Source organism: Protopterus annectens, chromosome 2.part0 (genome assembly GCF_019279795.1).
Source record: "Protopterus annectens isolate FY-2018-M chromosome 2.part0, PAN1.0, whole genome shotgun sequence".
Taxonomy (NCBI): domain Eukaryota; kingdom Metazoa; phylum Chordata; order Ceratodontiformes; family Protopteridae; genus Protopterus; species Protopterus annectens.
Window position 1 is genome coordinate 883,082,590 of NC_056728.1, and position 19,301 is coordinate 883,101,890.

A 19,301-nucleotide genomic window follows, 5' to 3' on the forward strand; every position below is an offset into this window, starting at 1 on the left:
AGTAAAATAGCAAAAAAGCTTTGACTAGCCAATATTTTTCACAAGGCTCTCAAAGACATATCAATATTCCTAACGAGATAGTACCTAAAGTTTCCATATGGTTTACAAAATGTTAATACATTTCTTTTCCCTGTACATATAGTTTCCACATGCTTTACAATATGTTGACAATACATTTCTTTTCCCTGTACATATCAATTTTCCTATGTATCAATTCAGAAACTGTTTTGGCACACTGACCATTTCAAACCCAAACAGCATCTGAACTTGTTGGCATTGTTAGCGCAATTATCTCAGCAAAGCAAGTTTAGAAGGCCTTTTGATACTGCTGATGTTCTCTTGACGTAGTGATACCTTATTATGGATCTTAAAATTAATGTGGTTGAACTTATAGTCAGAAGAATATAACACTTTGTATTTTATTCATGGTGTGACTAACCTTCCACTAAACATCAGTTTTCATGCAAGCTGATAAGTGGCACAGAGAACAGTTCACATGCATGGCATATCTAAATACTATACTTTCCACAGAAGTAAAATAAAATCCTAAACATTAAATACAGAAACAGAAATGGCAAAACAAAGAGGAATGCTATAAACAAAATTACTTTATAAGTTATTTCAGGACCCCCTCAAGGTGAAAATAACTTGTTTTAACTTTTACTTATTAAACAAATGGCTTGCTGTTTTATTATTACAGAAATTAAGAACATACAATTAGTGATGCACATTTATTTCATAAACCAGGCTATGAATTAATATACTCATGCGAAGACGAGTAGACAATATTTTCAAACAAACTCGCTCAAAAGGCAAGAAAGCCAATAGCAAAGAATATAATTGTGCTTTAATAAGCTCATGACTGATGCCAAAATACAGAAATGCACCACTACTTCTGTAGCCAAAGCAAAGATAGCCAATTAATCATGCAGTGATTGGTACAGGTGTGGCTTGCTATCAGCAGTCTCTCATTACAAATCTGATAGGAAGCATCAAAGTATGCAGCTGTGGAATGGAATGAAGCTAGCATCAGGCCTTGTAACCAGTGTTACAGAAAAACACACACACATACACTTACTTGAGTCATTGCCGTTTGTTTCTGCCATTAATCCCGCTCTGAGTCTCACTGCTACCTGCCATCTGAGCCATTAATTCATCCATTCTGCTTGCATTATTAATCCAAAGCTGCCTGCCATTAAAATGAGCCGTTTGTTCGTTCATCCATTCCTGCTCACATTTGCAGCCGGAAATGATGACGTGAGCTCCTTGAGCTCAATTCCGACTGGCTGGTAGCCTTGATGGAGCTGACATCATCACGCACATGAGGATGTCAGTTCTGACAGCGTGATATTTGAAAAAAGTTAAAAATAATAAAGAAAAAAAAATCGGAAATGAAGGGGTGCCATTCGGGAATTGTGGCAACCCTACATTTGGATCCCAATACTCGGTAAAAACTGAGTAATTCGGTATGGTTGGTTACATGCATATATATATATATATATATATATATATATATATATATATATATATATATATATATATATATATATATTGACAGATAGATAGATACCCACATGCATGCATATATAAATATATATATATATATATATATATATATATATATATATATATATATATATATATATATATGTCAATACATACACGCACACGCACATTTAAAGTACATTTGACCACTAAACCACTCAGTTGTTTCTTGTTGCATTCTTCTAATGGAACTATGCTAATGTTAGAAATGCTCTCAGATCGACCACTGGTGACATTCCCAAAGACAGAATGAAAAAAATACTAATTTGTGATTTCTGAGAACATCCAATTTTGTAAAATTAAAGTGCAAACAGCAAGAAAAAGAAATAGCTGAAAGGAATGATTTTGATTTAATATGCTAAATGTCTGAATTTCACTTAATTCAGTAAAAGCGTCTACTATAATGAACTTTTCTTTGGTTCTTCTCATCATCCCTTTATCTTCATGACACACCCAAAAACAAAATCTGTAAATATAATTTCTAGATCATGGACCACAGAAAATGTATGTGTTGAACACCATTAAAGAAATGTAAAGAAGGCAAATATCTTTAACTACAACACTAACCCTGGGGAAAGCCAATGGAGGGAAGAGAGGCTTGCTTCAGAATTCTCCACAAAAATTAAGTCTGGTGGCCAGAAAGGTGGCAACTAGTGTTCATTACCAATAAATACCAGGCAAAGCACCATATTTTAGACATAGTAATACCTTAGGAATCAGTAGGACAGAAGAGATCCAGGTTTTCTGGACTGCAACTCCACAAAAGGAGAGAACTTACTCTATAATAGGCAGAAGAATGTTGTGGGATATCATAGCAAGATCTATGAAGCATCCGCTACCCAGTCATTAAATGCAGTCATCAAAGAGAGCAGGATAAATGCGTGCATTTAAAGGTGTGCAGACAAGAGGGAAAAGGGGGTGGCCGTGGTGGTGTAACTGTTAGCATTGCCACCTCACAGCAAGAGGTTCTGCAGTTCAATCCTTGGCTGGGGTGCCTTCTGTGCAGAGTCTGCATGTCTTCCCTGTGGTTGTGTGGGTATCCTCTGGGTGCTCTGGTTTCCTCCCACATCCCAAAGGCATGCTGTAGGTGGATTGGACACTCTAACTTGGCCCTAGGTGTGAGTGTGCGTGTGTGTGTGTGTGTGTGTGTGTGTGTGTGTGTGTGTGTGTGTGTGTGTGCGTGTGCGTGTGCGTGTGCGTGTGTGTGTGTGTGTGTGTGTGTGTGTGTGTGTGTGCCTTCTGTGAAAGGTTGGGCGCTGGGTTGGCAACTTGACACCATAAAACTCCACTTCCAGTCATGAGCGGACCGGTGATCCACTGTGGCAACCCCTAACCTGGAAAAAGCCAAAAGAAGAAGAAGACTAGAGGGAAAAGGGGGTACTGATACCACTGATAAGACAACATCTGGATTAATCCAGATATCTTTACAGACTTTCATGAAAAGGTGTTTAAGAATTCTAGAGGAGATGCAAAGGAGAACTGAAATGTTGTAAAGGATGAAAGGGAAGACTTTTGGTGAGACAGTAGACGAGCTGAGAATTTACTCCACGGAAGAAAGAAAGAATGAGTGTGATATGAATTGGGTCTGCAAACTGCTGATATATGACTGAAATGCTTTTATTTATTTGTTTATTTACTGATGCTTACATTTGTTGATTGGGCACAGAGTTCCTTTGAGAGAGGAATCCTGGGGAAAAAAGCTCCAAATGATATAGTAGATAAAGATTTATACACAGTTTAGATAAAACAGTATTTTGCAAGTATATGCATAGCAAGTGAATAGTGTAGAACAAACAGAATGTTACAAGTGTATACACAATCAGGTGAATAAGACATTTTATAGAAGTTTATACATGGTATAGAAAAGTCATTTTATAGTATTTTGAAAAGTCTGCATTATAATGGAGTAATTGAAGATAGTACAATATGGCACAGATACAGATCATTATTCTGAGCAAAGGAAGATGAGCTTAAGTAAGGGTGTAGCTTGGCATACTCAGTGTACTCAAATGAGTGATTTATTTCTGAGCATCTCTTGGAAACTTCAACACTCAAAAAGCACTGAATGCTTAGAACCGTTCAAATAAATATTTAAAGTATAGAGGTTTAAAATGAATGCTTGTGTTGAAAGTAATATACCACAAAAAACAGCTTTTATGGGAATAAATGGTAACATTTTAAAACACTGTGTCCCCTTCTTATAAGTATTGTGGGTGGAATTTTGGGGGATAAGTACATTTTTAAAATGATAGGTGGGTGGTGGGGGGACACAACAACGTTAGGTCTGAGTACAAACTGTACATTTCTGGTTACACCCTTAAACATGAGTCAATATACAGACACATTTCAGTGATTCAGTAGCATTGTATACTTCAGTAAGCAGTTTGAGAATACAAACATAAAATAGGCATGAAGTTACAGAAAAGCCGCATCCTTTGATGCTTTAGTTTTTTTTTTTCTGCTAATCAGCAGCAGCTGGTGAAGTACACTAAAGACTGATTGAAGAAGGAGGAGGACTCATAGTTACTAAAAGTATGAGAGAGGAGGATATTGAGGGGTAAAAAATATTCTATAGTTGAATGTAAGAAAGATGAAGTAATTGGGAAAGTGTCAGGTAATATTCAGTTATGGTTAGTGGGAAATTGTATAAAGAAGGATGGTTGTGAGAAACAGATGAAGGGGAAGTAATTGAAGGGTAGAAAGAAGTGTGGAATTATGGTTTAGTCTAGGGGTTCATAGGATCATAAGACGTTACTAGGCTAATGGCCCCAGGGCCCTTACAAGCCTAGCCAAGTTCAACCCATGTTCCCAAGGGTGTCTGGTTCAAGTAGACACCAAAATTAGCACCTATTGCCCTTGTCCAAGAGGGACACAGGTAGAACCCCCAGGGGGAATTTCTGGTTACCCATCCAATCATCCAAACTGCTATTAAATAGGCCAACAAGGGGCTTTGTTTAACATGAATAGGAAACTTATTCCAATAGTGGGCAACCTTTGTGTGAGAAATCTGTCTCTCCAGCAATTTCTGTTCATGTCACATACCAGGGTAAGATTCTTTGAGCGAGTGACCCGTGTGTTATTTGACTTGCAAATGTGCAGCATTTCCATCAAAGCTGGGTCAGAGATTCCCTAAATGCAAGGCACAGGTTCCCTCTGAGCATTCTGCATGACGGAGAGTAAAGTGACAATAATTTCAGTCTGCACACATAAGACAGATCTTGAAGACCCTGAATTTTCTTCTTAAGGAACCTTTGTGGTGTTTCTAATTGCTGCAGGTGTTTAGAAAGATGCATACCAAAGAGAGCTTTGTACAATATTATTGGCCTGATGAGGGAAGAGTACAGGGGGGTGATAACCTCTTTTTTTCTGGAAGAAATGCCATTACCTATGTGATGAGCAATATAGAATGCTCTTCTTACCACTGTGGAGACATGGTGATTGAAGTTATGGTTGCTGTCAACCTGTGTGCCCAGATCTCTCACCATTGACTATGTGTTTAGGATATTGCTATTAATATTGTAGTTTGCAAGAACATCAACCCTTGCTGAAGGGGATGATAATGCATTCTTTGCATTATGTTTAAGACCATGACTTTGGCACCAGTCACTAGTCTGCATAAGACTTTCTTGCAGGATGTTAACATTGTTAGGGGTTTCAATGATCACTCCCAGTTTGCAGTCGCCAACAAATGTTGTCAGTCACAGTCCTTTAATTTTAACCTGCACTTTGAAGAAGTATATTGCAAACAGTAGGGGTCCCAGAACCGATCCTTGTGGGACACCACTGGTTACAGGTCTGCTGGAGGAGGTGGTGTTCCCCATTTTGACTGGATGAGTTCTATCAGTGAGCCAGTTTGCAAACCACCTGACACTATATAGGTTTATGCCCAGCTGAGTGAGTTTATCAATGATGCCTAAGTGAGGGATTGTGCCAAAAGCCTTGGCTAAGTCTAAGTAGGTCATATGCACAGATTTGCCCTTGTCTAGGGCTTTGGTGATTGTCTTGAAGAAGTCCTCCAAGCTTAACAGGTGTGAGCCCCCCTTGACAAAGCTAAACTGGGTGAGGACAAGTGTTTGGAGATTTCCTATATTTTTGTTAATAAGGTCCATGATGATTTATTCCATGGCTTTGCAGATAAGGCTAGTCAGGCTAATGGGTCTGTAGTTCCTGGGGTCTGTGGCTGCACCCCCTTTGTAAAAAGAGATAACGGTAGCTGTTTTCCATTCCACTGGGATGAAGCCACTGCTTAGGCTGTGACTGAAAAGCATGCTTAGTGGTGATGCTAAATCCTGTTTGAACCCATGTAGAACACAGCCAGGCATGTTGTCTGCTCCCATACAGGCTATGTTTTTGGCCTTGGAGAGGCATTTAAGATCTGCTCCTCAGAGATACTAGGATGGGGGACAGGTGTTTGGGAAGCTTTGGGGTATATATGGTGGGGACAGGGGAGTGAAGTTTTCAGCGAACCTGTCAGCCAGCAGGTTTGCTATATCCACAGGATCTATATATGTAGTACCATTAACTATGAGTTCAGTGCAAATCTGGGCCTTACCTTTGAAGTTACAGATGTAACTAAAGAATAACTTGTGGTTATCCTTAGTTAGGGAAGCTAATTTGGATTTGTAGTTAGCTTTGGAAGACTTTACTAGGAGTCTTTTTGCTTGTTTAAGTTGAGGAGGGAGTGCTTCCAGTTTTGAGATCATTCCTTCCTGCACTTAGACAGCAGTTTCTTCCTCCTATTGTATAGCCTATTAATGGCAGTTGTCCACCAGGAAGGTTTGTTTTTCCTTGAAGATCTTGCTTTGGTTCTATCAGGTACAACAGAGTCAATACAATTGTACAGGTGCTTGTATAAAGCATTGGTATGCAACTCAGCATAGGTGTTTGTTCTATCAGTGCAGAGAGGGGTTATGAAGCTATTTATCCCATCCCGTAAGTGGTTATAATTGACTTGGAGAAGCTGTTTAGTCTATTTGTTGCTAAGGGTTGTCTTGTGTTATATTTACTTCTACTGAGACTGATAGACTGATTTGTAGTCAGATCTCACCAGGGATGGCCACACATTGGAGGTGGTGCAGCGGTCTCCCATATTGGTGAACACCAGGTCCAGGATGTTTGAGCTCCTTGTAGGTGTGTCAACCAGCTGGTTCAGGACGTTGTAGTTAACGAAATCCAGGAACCTTTGGGAAAGTGAGTTAGAACACATAAAATATACCCAGTCTACGGAAGGCTAGTTAAAGTCACCGAAAACCAGGGTGTTTGGTTGTATCTTGATTGACTCAGGTAGATCCAAGTAGGCTTAGTGGATGTCCTGATTCATGGAGGGGGTCCTATAGCTGGCAATGACCTGAAGAAGGATCTTACCTACAGTCAATTTCACCTGGAGTAAGTTGAGGGAATCATGCTGTTTAACAATCTAGAGATGTTTTTATCTTTAATGAATATTGATACACCACCTCCTTTAGTTCTCACACCATCAATTTGTGGTCTGAATATGTGGAAGGAAATGTAACCTGGTATAGCTGGGATGCTGTCTGGAGCCTTCAACTAGGTCTCAGTGACTGCGCAAATGTCAGTATCTTCCAGGATGAAGACTGCTTCCAGTGAGTGCAGTTTCTGGTTTAGACGCCTAGTATTTAGCAGTATAACCCTGAGGTTGTTTTTAGGGGGAATTTTTACGTTGGGAATTTTGTTCTTGTGACATTGCCTAAAAAGTACTATGGGGATCGCAAGAGCCTTAGCCAGTAACCAAAATCCTAGGGGTGGCAGATAAAGACCATCTCTGGAAAAGCATCGAGGTCTGTCAACCATGTCATCCAAGGCTGACAGATACTGGATCCCCTTTGAATGACACCAGAATCTAAGCCAATTGCTGAAGTCAGTAATTTTTTTTGTTTGTATTGAGGTATCATCCTAGGTGAAGGTAAAATGCTGCTTAAAGCTAGAAATATACCTGCCTGAGACACATAATCCAAGATCTCAGTCATGTATCTCTTCATAGAGTCCAGTGACCTATGTCTCAAGTTGTTCTCTCCAACATGGACTATAACAGAGTCATAACAGTGCCGGTTGTTGAGAGACTGGAGTGCGTGTGTGATGTGACAGATCCTGCCACCTGACAGACAGCTGACCATGACCTATTCCTTATCCAACTTGCTGTGAGGGACATCTATGTGTCTCACAATTGAATTGCCTATGACTATTTTATTTATTTTATTTTACATTTGTTGACCGGGATAGTCCGACTGGATGCATGTCCATTTTCAGCAGAAGCCCGGGGAGAAAAGCTCCATGGGTAAGCAGATACAGCATTACATAATACCAGCGTTACATATTACAAACAGACTATTTACAGAGATTACATAAGTAAGCAAGTTAAACAAGTTCCACAGGTTAGAGTTAATCCCGAGCGTAAGTCAGGATTAAATTAAATTACACAGTAAGCTGGTTAACAGGTTTTTACACATTCTACAGACAGTTAGCCAGGCTTGATATATTGGCATAGCCAGTAAAGTGACAAATGTTGTTTGAGTTTAGTTTTAAATTGACTTAAGGTGGAAAGTAAGGTAATATCAGCTGTAAGAGAGTTCCAGGATCTACTTACAGAGTTTGCAAAGAGAGATTCACCAGCTGTGTTATTAATTTTGCTAGTCTGAATTAGTAGTTTGTTAGAGGATCGAAGCAGTCTAGGATTGTTATAGGGGTGATAATATTTTTAAGTGCAGGAGTATTGTCCAGATTATAGAGGATTTTATAGGCCATAATCAGTTGGTTATACTAGATTAGGCTGGGTTGTTCAAGCCACCCAAGCTGATTTAGATTGATGCAATGATGTGTCCCAAAAGGCAGCCCAGTGGCAAACCGGGCAATGTGGTTGTAGCAAATTGAGAGTTTGTTAAGGACAGTCTTGTTTAAATTCGAGAGTAGAGGGGATGCATACAGAAGGGTTGAAAGAAGGTGAGAGCGAGCTATGACAATTTTAGCTGAAGGGGTTAGGAAGGCTTTTATTCTGTAAAGTGACCCTAGGTTTTTATTGATGGTTTTGATATTTTGGTTAACATGCAGGTCAAATTTTAGATTATTATCAATGATGACACCTAATAGTTTTGTAGAGGGGTCAGGGGAGATTATTGTGCCATCATTTGAATTTATGGTAAAGGTGAAAGTGGTAGACCTACGTGTTGGTGAAAATAACAGCATTTTAGTTTTTTTGGGATTTAGGATCTGACAACGTTCAGAAAGCCAGTTTTCTATTGTATTAAAGGTGGTCTGGATAGCTGACCATAACTCTATTGGAGATGTGGCCGAGCAAATCAGAGTAGAGTCGTCAGCATATTGGATACAGCTGACTTTCGGGATGACAGTATAAAGGTCGTTAATGAAGATGGAGAACAGCAAGGGCCCTAGTATAGAGCCTTGTGGTACTCCAAGGGTGTTAGGTAGAAGGTTAGAATGCTTTTTCTGCCAGAGGACAGCCTGCTGTCGACCATTCAGGTAGGATTGAAACCATTGTAGGGCTCTAGTATCTAGACAGAATGTTTGCAGGGTGTGGATTAAAAGTCGGTGATCAACCATATCGAATGCCTTGGAAAGATCCAAGAAGAGGGCTGAGGATATATAATTATTGTTGCGATTATGGTTTATGGTGTTAGTAAAGGCTAGGAGGGCTGAAGTAGTGCTGTGATGAGGACGGAAGCCATGCTGAGTGTCTGCCATAAGGTGATTCTGGATTAGGTGGTGCATGAGTTGTCTATGAATACATTTTTCCATAATCTTTGCAAGTGGAGAGAGTATAGCTATTGGCCTATAAATGGAGAATTCAGTAGAGCTGCCTCCTTTGTGAAGTGGGATTACATAGGATATTTTCCAGATGGTGGTAATTTTAGCTTCTACTATGGTTCGATTGATTAGTATTGAGACAGGGTAAGCAATAGCATCAGCTGATTTTTGTAGGTACTCGGCAGGGAGTTGATCAGCAGAAAGTGTAGTGGGTTTTAATTTTTTGATCAAGGTACGGATAAGTGAAGTGGCGACTGGTTGGAAGCTGAATGCGAGTAGGTTTCTAGGGGTGCTACTTTCAGGACCAGGGGAGCTAGGAGGTAGTTGGCTAGCTAGGGCTTGAATTGTCTCAGTAAAGAATCGGTTAAAACTGTCAGAAACATCTTCAGGGGTTTTATCAATAGTAGCAGCAGGGATTGGGGTTGAAGTTTGTCCAGGATGTAGTAGATTATTTAAACCTGCCCAAAACTTCTGAGGGTTATTTTGATTTACTGTCTGTAAATTGCAGTAGTATTGTTTCTTGTCTTGTAAAATGGATTTTTTAGTTTTGTTCCTGGATTGCCTGCATTTAATGTGATCTTATGAGTCTTTAGAAGAACGCCATAAAGCCCATGCTTTGTTTCTAAGGGTAATTTTGAGGTTAGACTCTTTAGAAAGCCATGGCACAGTTTTTGCCTTTGTTCTCTTTGAACGAACAGGTGCATGCAAATCAAGGATCTCAAGAAATTTGTTGTTAAAGTATGCTACTGCTTCCTCTAAGGGGAGGTGTTTTAGAATAGACCAATTACATGAGTTTAGTTCTTGTTGGAATTTGTCAGGGTCAAAGTTTTTTATTGTTTCTAACCTTTCTGAGTAAGGGTTGTTGGGAATTAATGGCTTTGTGCTTAATTACATATGTGAGAAGGTGATCACTTAGGCCATCAGGGAGGGTACCAGAGGTGTACAGTTGGGGGTGACTATTTTGAGTACCCAGTCAAGTATGCTTTCTTTTTGGTTGGGATTACCTACCCTAGTAGGGGTTGATATGATTTGTGTAAATGCATGCAGGTTAATATGGGTTGTTGGGGATTCTGAGGAAGAGGTGTCCCAGTCTATGTTAAAGTCTGCAAGTATTAGGGTTTCTTGGGGGTAGTGACATGATCGCCAGTGCAGGATATCTTCAAGTGTAGATATATTGTTACCTGGGGGAATGTACATACAGATGATATTAATGCATTTATTTTTATTAAGTTGCAATTTGGTGGCAAGAATCTCTGAGTTATTAATCTGAAGTGGTTGTATTACATCTATGGTGACATTCAACTCAGATTTATAGAGTACAGCTACCCCACCCTCCTTCCTCGAAGCATGATCAAGTCTGTGTATGTTGTACCCAGGACTAGGATGTTTGTTTTTGTGTTATGCCTTAGGTGTTTGACTGGTGAAACACTGGTGTGTGATATATCATGTGTACTATATTCTGCAGAGGATGTAGTATGTAAAGCATGTGTATGTTTGTGTTCTGGAGGTCACTGATGTTTAGGTAAGCTTCTGGTAAGGACCTCCGTATATGTAGGTTTATGTGTTGTTGGTTTGGTAGGTGCAGGAGGTGAGGTGTGCATGCTGACAACCTTTTTAGTATCAGATGGACTGACTGGTAAGTGAAAGAGTCTGGATTCTAGGTTTTTGATATAGATGCATCTCGCACATAATGAATTTGTGTGGACTTGAAGAAGTGGGTTGTCAGTGTACATGCCGCAATTGCTACATTGCCTCAGGATACTCATGTTGACCAGGCTAGCTGGGGAAACTGTGGGAAATTGTCTGTCCATAATGCTAGGTAAGTTGATGCGGTCAAAAAACAGGGGGAGGACAGGAAAGAACATATAAAGTAGAGGACAGGAGATGTGGTCAAACAATACAAAGGGCTAGGGAGTACGATCTGTGTTGGTACCTCAGGAGCTTCACTGAATGTATCACCTGTCAATGAGGGATAATCACAAGAAATCACCGATGGAGCACCAGCAGACTACTAATGTGAAATTTGCAGGCAAATGTGTTTGCAACTGTAACCACCAACAGTGCCCACTGCTGAGTGGCAGTGCTTGATGCACAAACATGGTGCTGTATAGCAAGCAAGCACAAATTGATCTAAAAAATGTACCAATAAAAAGCTCAAAACTTAGCCCTGTTCCAGCAACCTTCAATCAGATGAGTTCTAACTGCACACTCCTGCCACTAGGGTGCAGGGGAATCCTCTCCAACAAAAGATGGCTTGGTTTAGTGCTCATGTTATACACACACTGAACTAGATTCAGCAGGTCTGAATCTAGTCTATGCTACAGCAAACAAAATGCAACAATTTCAGAAGAAAAAGCAGTTTAAATAAGCAGTGATATGGTAACAATGCAGTTCAAAAGTGCAAAATACAGTGAAAATTTCTACTTAAGTTTTGAAGAGGTCAGCAGATGGCTTGGATTTGTATATGTAGCAAATGAAAGAAAACTTATTTAAACAAATTAACCAATAAAAAAGCTCAAAACTGAGCCCTGTTCCAGCAGCCTGCAATCAGATGAGCTCTAACTGCACATTCCTGCCACTAAGGTGCAGGGGTACCCTCTCCAACAAAAATGGCCTACTTTAGTGCTGGAGTTATACCAACAGAGCTAGATTTAGTAGGTTTGAATCTATTCTGTGCTACAGCAAAGTACAATAATTTTACAAAAAGTTCAAATAAACAGTGATATGGTAAAACATAAAGTTCAGAAGTGCAATATGAAGAGAAAAATTATACTTGAGTTTTGCTGAGATCATCAGATGGCTTGGATGTACTTATGTAGCAAACTGATTTAAACAATTAACCAATTAACCAATAAAAAAGTTCAGAACTGAGCCCTGTCCCAGCAACCTCCAATCAGACGAGTTATAACTGCATGCTTCTGCCACTAGGGTGCAGAAGAGCCCTCTCCAACAAAATATGGCCTGGTTTAGTGTTCAAGTTATACAAACAGAACTAGATTCAGCAGGCAGATCTGAATCAAGTCTATTCTACAGTAAGCAAAGTGTAACAATGTCAGTAAAAAAAAACAGTTCAAATAAGCAGGCACAATAAGCCTTCAACCAGCAACTCCCAGCTCAGAAGGGCAGAAGCTATCCTCTCTTCCCAAAGGAGAGTAGACCACAAACCTTATTAATGTAAAATAACTGGCCTGAAGGTCAAATGCTTAAATGAGAACTAATACACTTTTAGAATAACAGACACACTAAGCCTTCAACCAGCAATTCCCAGCTTAGAAGGATTTAAGCTACTTCTCTTTTCACAAGAATGTAAACCACAAACCTTTCTAATGTAAAACAATTGACCTGAAGCCCAAATGCTTAAACCAAAAGGCTTAGAATAACAGAATTTAATCAGGCTACTAACGAGCAGCAATTAATGCAGCAGAATAAATGCAATTGAACACTTTTAAGAACAAGTAGCAAAAGCAAAATAAAGTAATAAATTAGAAAGAAACACAAATGAAGTAAAAGCAGCTGAATAAAGTACAATGTTTTAGGTTAAGTAGGAAGGGAGGAAACAAAAGATAATTAAGGGTTGAGAAACTAAGATGGTGGGTTTTCCCAAATGATCTTTCTGTATTCGGTAGAATGAGATGATGAGAATGTGACTGGAAGGAATGGTTTAAAATCAGATTTATAGTAGGGTTGGGCAACTCAAAAGCCACAAAATCTATGAACATAACAATAATTGGGAAGGTGGGATGGAAAATAAAATGCAGTCAGAGATCAGCAATAAGCAATATGCAGAGTATAGCAAGCAGGCCACTAAATAAACACTTCAGCTAAATAGAGATATTTCTAACTAAAAGAGCAATGCTGTTTTTCAGCTCCTCCCACTGATTAACTGATATTATTCACTGTTTGCAAAGGAATTGTTTGCAAAGAAATTATTTGCTAACTTGTTTTAACTGACCCTAGCCAAGACCTCTTAAAACTCCAACAGAACAGAAACATTAAAACAAAATCAAATCTAATGCAAGAATAAGATACAAAATAGAAGTGATCAAACCTTAAATGAAATGCTTCAATTCAAAATAAAATGCAGCCAGAGAGCAGCAATATTCAGACAGAGTACAGCAAGCAGACCACCAAACAAACACTTCTCAGTAAATAACATTAAAATAGAAATTCTCACTCAAACTAAGTTGCTTAGCATCTACATCTGCATTGACAATAGCTTAAAATTTGATTACCATCTACAACATATACTCAAGAAAATTCACCAGAAACATGTTTCCCTATATAGAGTAAAACATTTCCTCATTGACTAAACCAGAAAACGCCTAAACAGAGTTAGTGCATGGGCAGAGCCAGAGAGACTGCAGGTGTGATTTTAACTTCTGTTTAAATTACTGAGATGTTGTTCCATTTTTAGAGAGAGGTATGGTATGCCATTATTTGGTGACAATGTTTTAGAATATACTATCACCAGCTATATTGTTGAGTTTACTGATGTGGAGAAGCAGCATCTGGGCTGAGATAATGGAGTCTATTTGGTTTATATGGCAATATTAGAGCTGACAGAGATGGATAGTTTTTAGATTTATAGAAGAGGTTATGAGCATTTCTAATATGAGCTCAAGGTAGTATGTTGGGTAGTTGAAGCCAGTTTAGCTATTTTAGTGTTAGACAGTGGTGGAATGTTTGTGAGTGATTTACTGCAAACTTTGCTAATTTGTAATGTTTGAGCTTTGAGAGCTGAGAGACTTTTAAGTTGGTGAAACTGTGGGCTGAAAAATATATATTTTTTCAGTGTTTTCTGGTTTGGTCAGTGAGGAAATATTTGCCTCTGTATAGGGAACCCAGTTTCTGGTTAATTTTCTTGACTATATGTTGTTGATGGTAATTGAATTTTAAACTATTGTCAGTGTAGATGTAGATGTAGATGGTAAGCAACTTAGTATGAGTGAGAATTTCAATTTTAATGTTATTTATTGAGAGAATAATAGAAAAATGTTTCTGGGCTGAGAGGTAACTTGGTGTAAAGAGAATGACTTTGCTTCTGTTGATTAAGAAAAAGTTGTAAGTTGGTTAACCAGGCTTTGAATGATGAGAAAGATTCTTGATTGATCTACTACAGATTGTTAAAGTTTTGAGTACTAAATATGATAGTGGAATAATCACTGTACTGAATTATTGTGGCAGATTTGCATTTTAATTTAAAAATGTCTCCACTTATGTTGTTATTTGTTTGTACTTTAGTTTAATACAACTGAAGATAAAACTCATTGTTTTCCACTGGGGCAAACAAAGCAGTCCTTGTGCTATTGTTAATATTGTTTTGTATGATATGATGACTTCCATGCATTGCCTTTGGTAGCTCACAGTGGATGATCTGGTAAGGTTGTATGCCGTCTTTGAGTGTTTTTGGCTGTTCTGAGAGTCTGAGACTGTGAGCTGTATTGAAAATATACTTTAATGACATCCATCATGGTGAAGTTCCCATAACACCAGTGTAGAAAAACCTTTGCTCCCTGTACATCTAAAATGACTTCTCAATTTTCACAACTCAGAGACAAGGGCTATCTCACCACCCTCACTTCATTTTGGGCTTGCAAAAGATCCTTTGATCTATATGGATTGGCTCTTAGTTGAATGTTTCATACCCTCAAGGACCCAGTGGAAAAACAGCTTTACATATCTACATTCTCGGATCATGTAAAATCATAAGGTACAATAAACATCCAGCAGATACTGAGTTAGGGGTGCTACCACTCTCACTTCTCCTAGCAAAAAGTAATCCAGACTATAATACCTCTTCTTGGACAGCTAAGTAAATAATCCACCAATTTTCTTCTCCCCCTTTTTGCTTTTATTCCCAATATATTTTCCTTTCCCATGCTTGTCCCCCCTCCTGTTTTTGATCACAGGTATGCATGATCAAAGGAGATCTTTGGATGAGACTAAATGTCTCATTTACTTATTCCCCTCAGTCATAAAAATCCACTCAGTCCCACTCACAGGTTTCAGACCACCAAAAACACACCCTTATCCAAAGACTATCATGCCCAACTCCACATAATCTGTTTTAGCCATTCAAATACCCCTATCACCCACACTTTCACTCCACTTCACTCCTACTTATGCCTGCAAGCCATTTCCCACCTCCTTTAACTCTCCCTTTTTCTCAACAACCTTCCAGTTGTTTAAGCCACTGCTTCACAGTCTCAGACATCTTTCTTCTCATCATCAACTATATCAACTATAGCTCTACTTGTTTCACTCAGTGCTACCATACCTCTTACCTAACAGGCAAAAGCGTCAACAATCCCTGGTTGATTCTACTGCCTTCCTCTGTTCACACCTTCTGGAACCTTCCTGCAAGGATCTCCTACCTCAGCACAGGCCTTACAAATATAAGCAAGTAGTCTGTAATCAGATACATACATTTCCAACAATGCCCATCACTCTTCTTTTCTTTTCAATCATCAGGGGGGAGATACACCCCCCCTGCCAATCTACAATGGGTCTGTACCTATCTCACAGCCATCCCACTTCTTGTATGGTTAGCCTCACCTCCACTGGCTTCTGCCAGAATGTGTTCTCCTTCTGACTGCTCCTCATCCTCCCTGATGCAAATCCTTTGCAGTTTTTTCATTCCACACTTCTCTCTCTCACCTTCTATTTTCCCTGTATAGCCATCTAATTTCCCCTTTCTTTACTTATTTCCATTGATTCACCCATGCTATTAATCCCTTCCCATCCAGGCAACTATGCTGTCTCTCCTTTTGTTTAACTGCCTGCATAAAGTGGTTCCTAAAGGGCAACAATTAACCAGCAGCTCCTTTACCACAAATAATTACATTTTCATGACTTTTTCTAGCTACCAATTCTTCAGAAGTTCTTCTACCTTCTCCTCTTTTCATATCCACTTTAACTGATTTCTTCTTTGCTCCCCCATACCTCCTTCTTCATCAGCCATTCCTCAATATCCTTATCTATTAAAATGCGGATTTTCTTTACATAACCTCCGTATTCTCCTAAACTTTTCATTTTAGCCAAGAAACCTATATAGATTTGAAGCAATGTTCTGTATGTTTTATCAGACATATCCCAATCTACAGCTTTCCTACAACCCACAACTGCTCCTACTTATATATACAGCCCTTCCTGCCAAACAAATCAATCAGAAATCTAGCTCTGTACACTTTTAACATTTTTTGACATTTGGCAAAAATAGCACATAGTGACTTAAATACAGCTCAGATGGTACAACCACTGTCCTAATTAAATCTATACCACCCAGCAATGACATCACCCTCTGACTACACCTATCCTTCAACCAGGATGTGGCCTTACTGCTGTTGATCAACTTCCTATTGCTAGTCCCAGTAATGTCAGATATACATTTAGCAACACAGTTAATCTCTGTTTATATTATTTTTTCTATCACATGTCTATGTCTCTGTTGGGCCATCACAGAAAAAAAAAGCATCTGCATATAAGTAAAGACAGTGACTTGCATTAGCAATGTGTATCTGCCCTACATAAATAAGGTATGGACCTGGAGACTTAAGAATGCAAAAGCAGAGTGGAGACTCTAACATGTTTTACAAGGAACATTTATGGAGTCTAATAACACATTTTACATGGGTAGCTCATTTCTGGACTCCTGAGTAAAGGATAAATATAATGAAAATTTAACACATGCAAAGACAAGACAAGCCTCCTCTTCTTAAGCACGGAAATGCAACACTAAAACTTGACACCTACAGCCTTTTGGATCAAAAAGATATTGTTTCTAAAATTGCGTTTGTCTCTCAAGAACAGAAGTACACCGATCTTTGCAGACTAAACCAGAAAGATGTTGAGGGAGAATCTCGCTAACATTAAACCTCTATAAATATGACAACAGGTAATGAAATAAGCTGGCAAGAGCCTGAGTTTTTCTTTTCTTACAAAGTCTGGGAATGATGGCAACCAAGGCCTGTTTGAAAGAAGAATAAGATCTTTTTGAGTGTCATGACTGCATTCACTGTTTATGAGAAAAGTGAAGTCCTTGCACAACTGCAGAGAATCACAAGCAGGAGCTGGTGACTTCTTATTTGCCTTTTGCTGAATAATTTGGTAAAACACTTCTTTAATTAGAGGTGTAGAAATGATTTCAGATCTTCAAACACAATTGACAAATGACAAAAAATCATAGGTACTGCAAGAATTGCAACTGTATTATCAAGTATTGTCAAAAATAGTCAAGGCAGGACATAGTAGTAAATAATAATGTTAGGGAGAAGTCAGATGCAATTTACAAATGAATGTCATCAGACCCAACTTTCTATCTCTGTTTAGTTTTCAGTGAAATGCAATGATTGCTCATACAACTAAATAGCAAAAATATTTTCTCCTTTCTCTCCTTCAGAACTTAAGAATTTTGCTGATCAAAGTAAAAATCTGTTTTTCTTTTCGCCATGTGGTTTGATATAAATGTTCCCAGTATAATCACTACTTCATGTCCATTCATCTCATGCCAAGGTATGTATCCTGAGTACTCTTTTGGATTTACATTCAGCAGTGAAGTAAGTTTTCAGCTTACCAGTTAATGTAAAGTATAATGTATCTTGTAATACATAAATAAGAGCATGTTGAGTTGCTCTGTGCATTAGTATTTTTTCTAACCTGAGATACTCATTCTTTAACTTCATCACCTTGGCACGAGGATGCAGTGAGATGTCAGGCAGTGTATACTTTTCAGATTCTTAAAATAAATGAAGAGGAATAAGATCTGAATGGACTATAGGAAAAAATCATAATTGTTCACGTTATGGGATATTGTCCAGTGTTATAAACATATTGGTCTAACTTAGAACAGGTCTTGCGAGGGTGTACTCTTTAAAGTCCAGGTATGAAATAAAGCACTGAAGAATGGAGAAAACAACTTACCTGTCTATGGATAACATCAACTTAGAACGTGCAGAGGGTAAAGGAGGGAGTTAAGTTTTAGAAGAGAAGCAAGGAGGCAAGAGACCTAGACTGAAGGATAATAGCCAAGGTTCATGGCCAACAAATGCAAAATACTAAAAACTGTAGTGGCAGTCTGGAACTGAAATATGAGCTGAGTGGTCTCACTACAAATCATAAAAAAAGAACTAGAAATTATTATGTCAGTGAGAGTAGGGCATCAAGAGCCATGTATGAGGACAGCAGCCAAGACCAGCAAATTCTGGGCTTTATAGCTAGGAGAAGGGACAAAATGAACAGAGGAAGGCTTTACCAATAAGCAGTATGCATGATAGATGACAGCTAGAATGGTTGCTGATTACAGTCCTTGGCAATGTAAAAATACAAAGAATTATAACTATCGGTTAAAACTTGCAAATGCCTATCAACCCAGCTACCTGAATGAATAGATAATTAAGAAATAAGCAAGTAAATAAATAAAGGACATAAATGTGTGTTGTGAAGGGTCTGGGTTAAAGAATAAAGACAGAAGTTGGAGGGTAGTGCATTACTTTCAGCTGGACAGGGGCAGCTTTAATCTGAAAATGAAGAAAATTATTTTTGGAGAAGATGTTGAAGAGATGGACTAATTTGCCAGCAGGGATGACATTGAAAATGTCTATTAGTGCTTTTAAAGTACTTGAAAACGTCAAAAGGAGAGAACAGCAGAGCACAGGTACCTGCATGTGTAGAATGCTACCTGCAATGGCTGTCCAGACTAACTAGATCAAAATGTCTTCTGTCACTGAGATCCATGTACATATTACAACAGAACATAAAGAGCTCTGGACATGCCTTATTTTAATGCATATCTGAATGCATATAATATGGTGGAAAACTCTAGAGTGATGTTGCTTGCCTCTTTTGGCCAGCTGGATCTCTATCTGCCCATTCTGCAGGAAAAACAGTTATTTGCCCACTCAGTTTTCTTTCTACATCAAATCTGTTGAGTTCCTGGCTTCCATGGCATGTTCTCACACATGTGATATTGGCAGTATAAT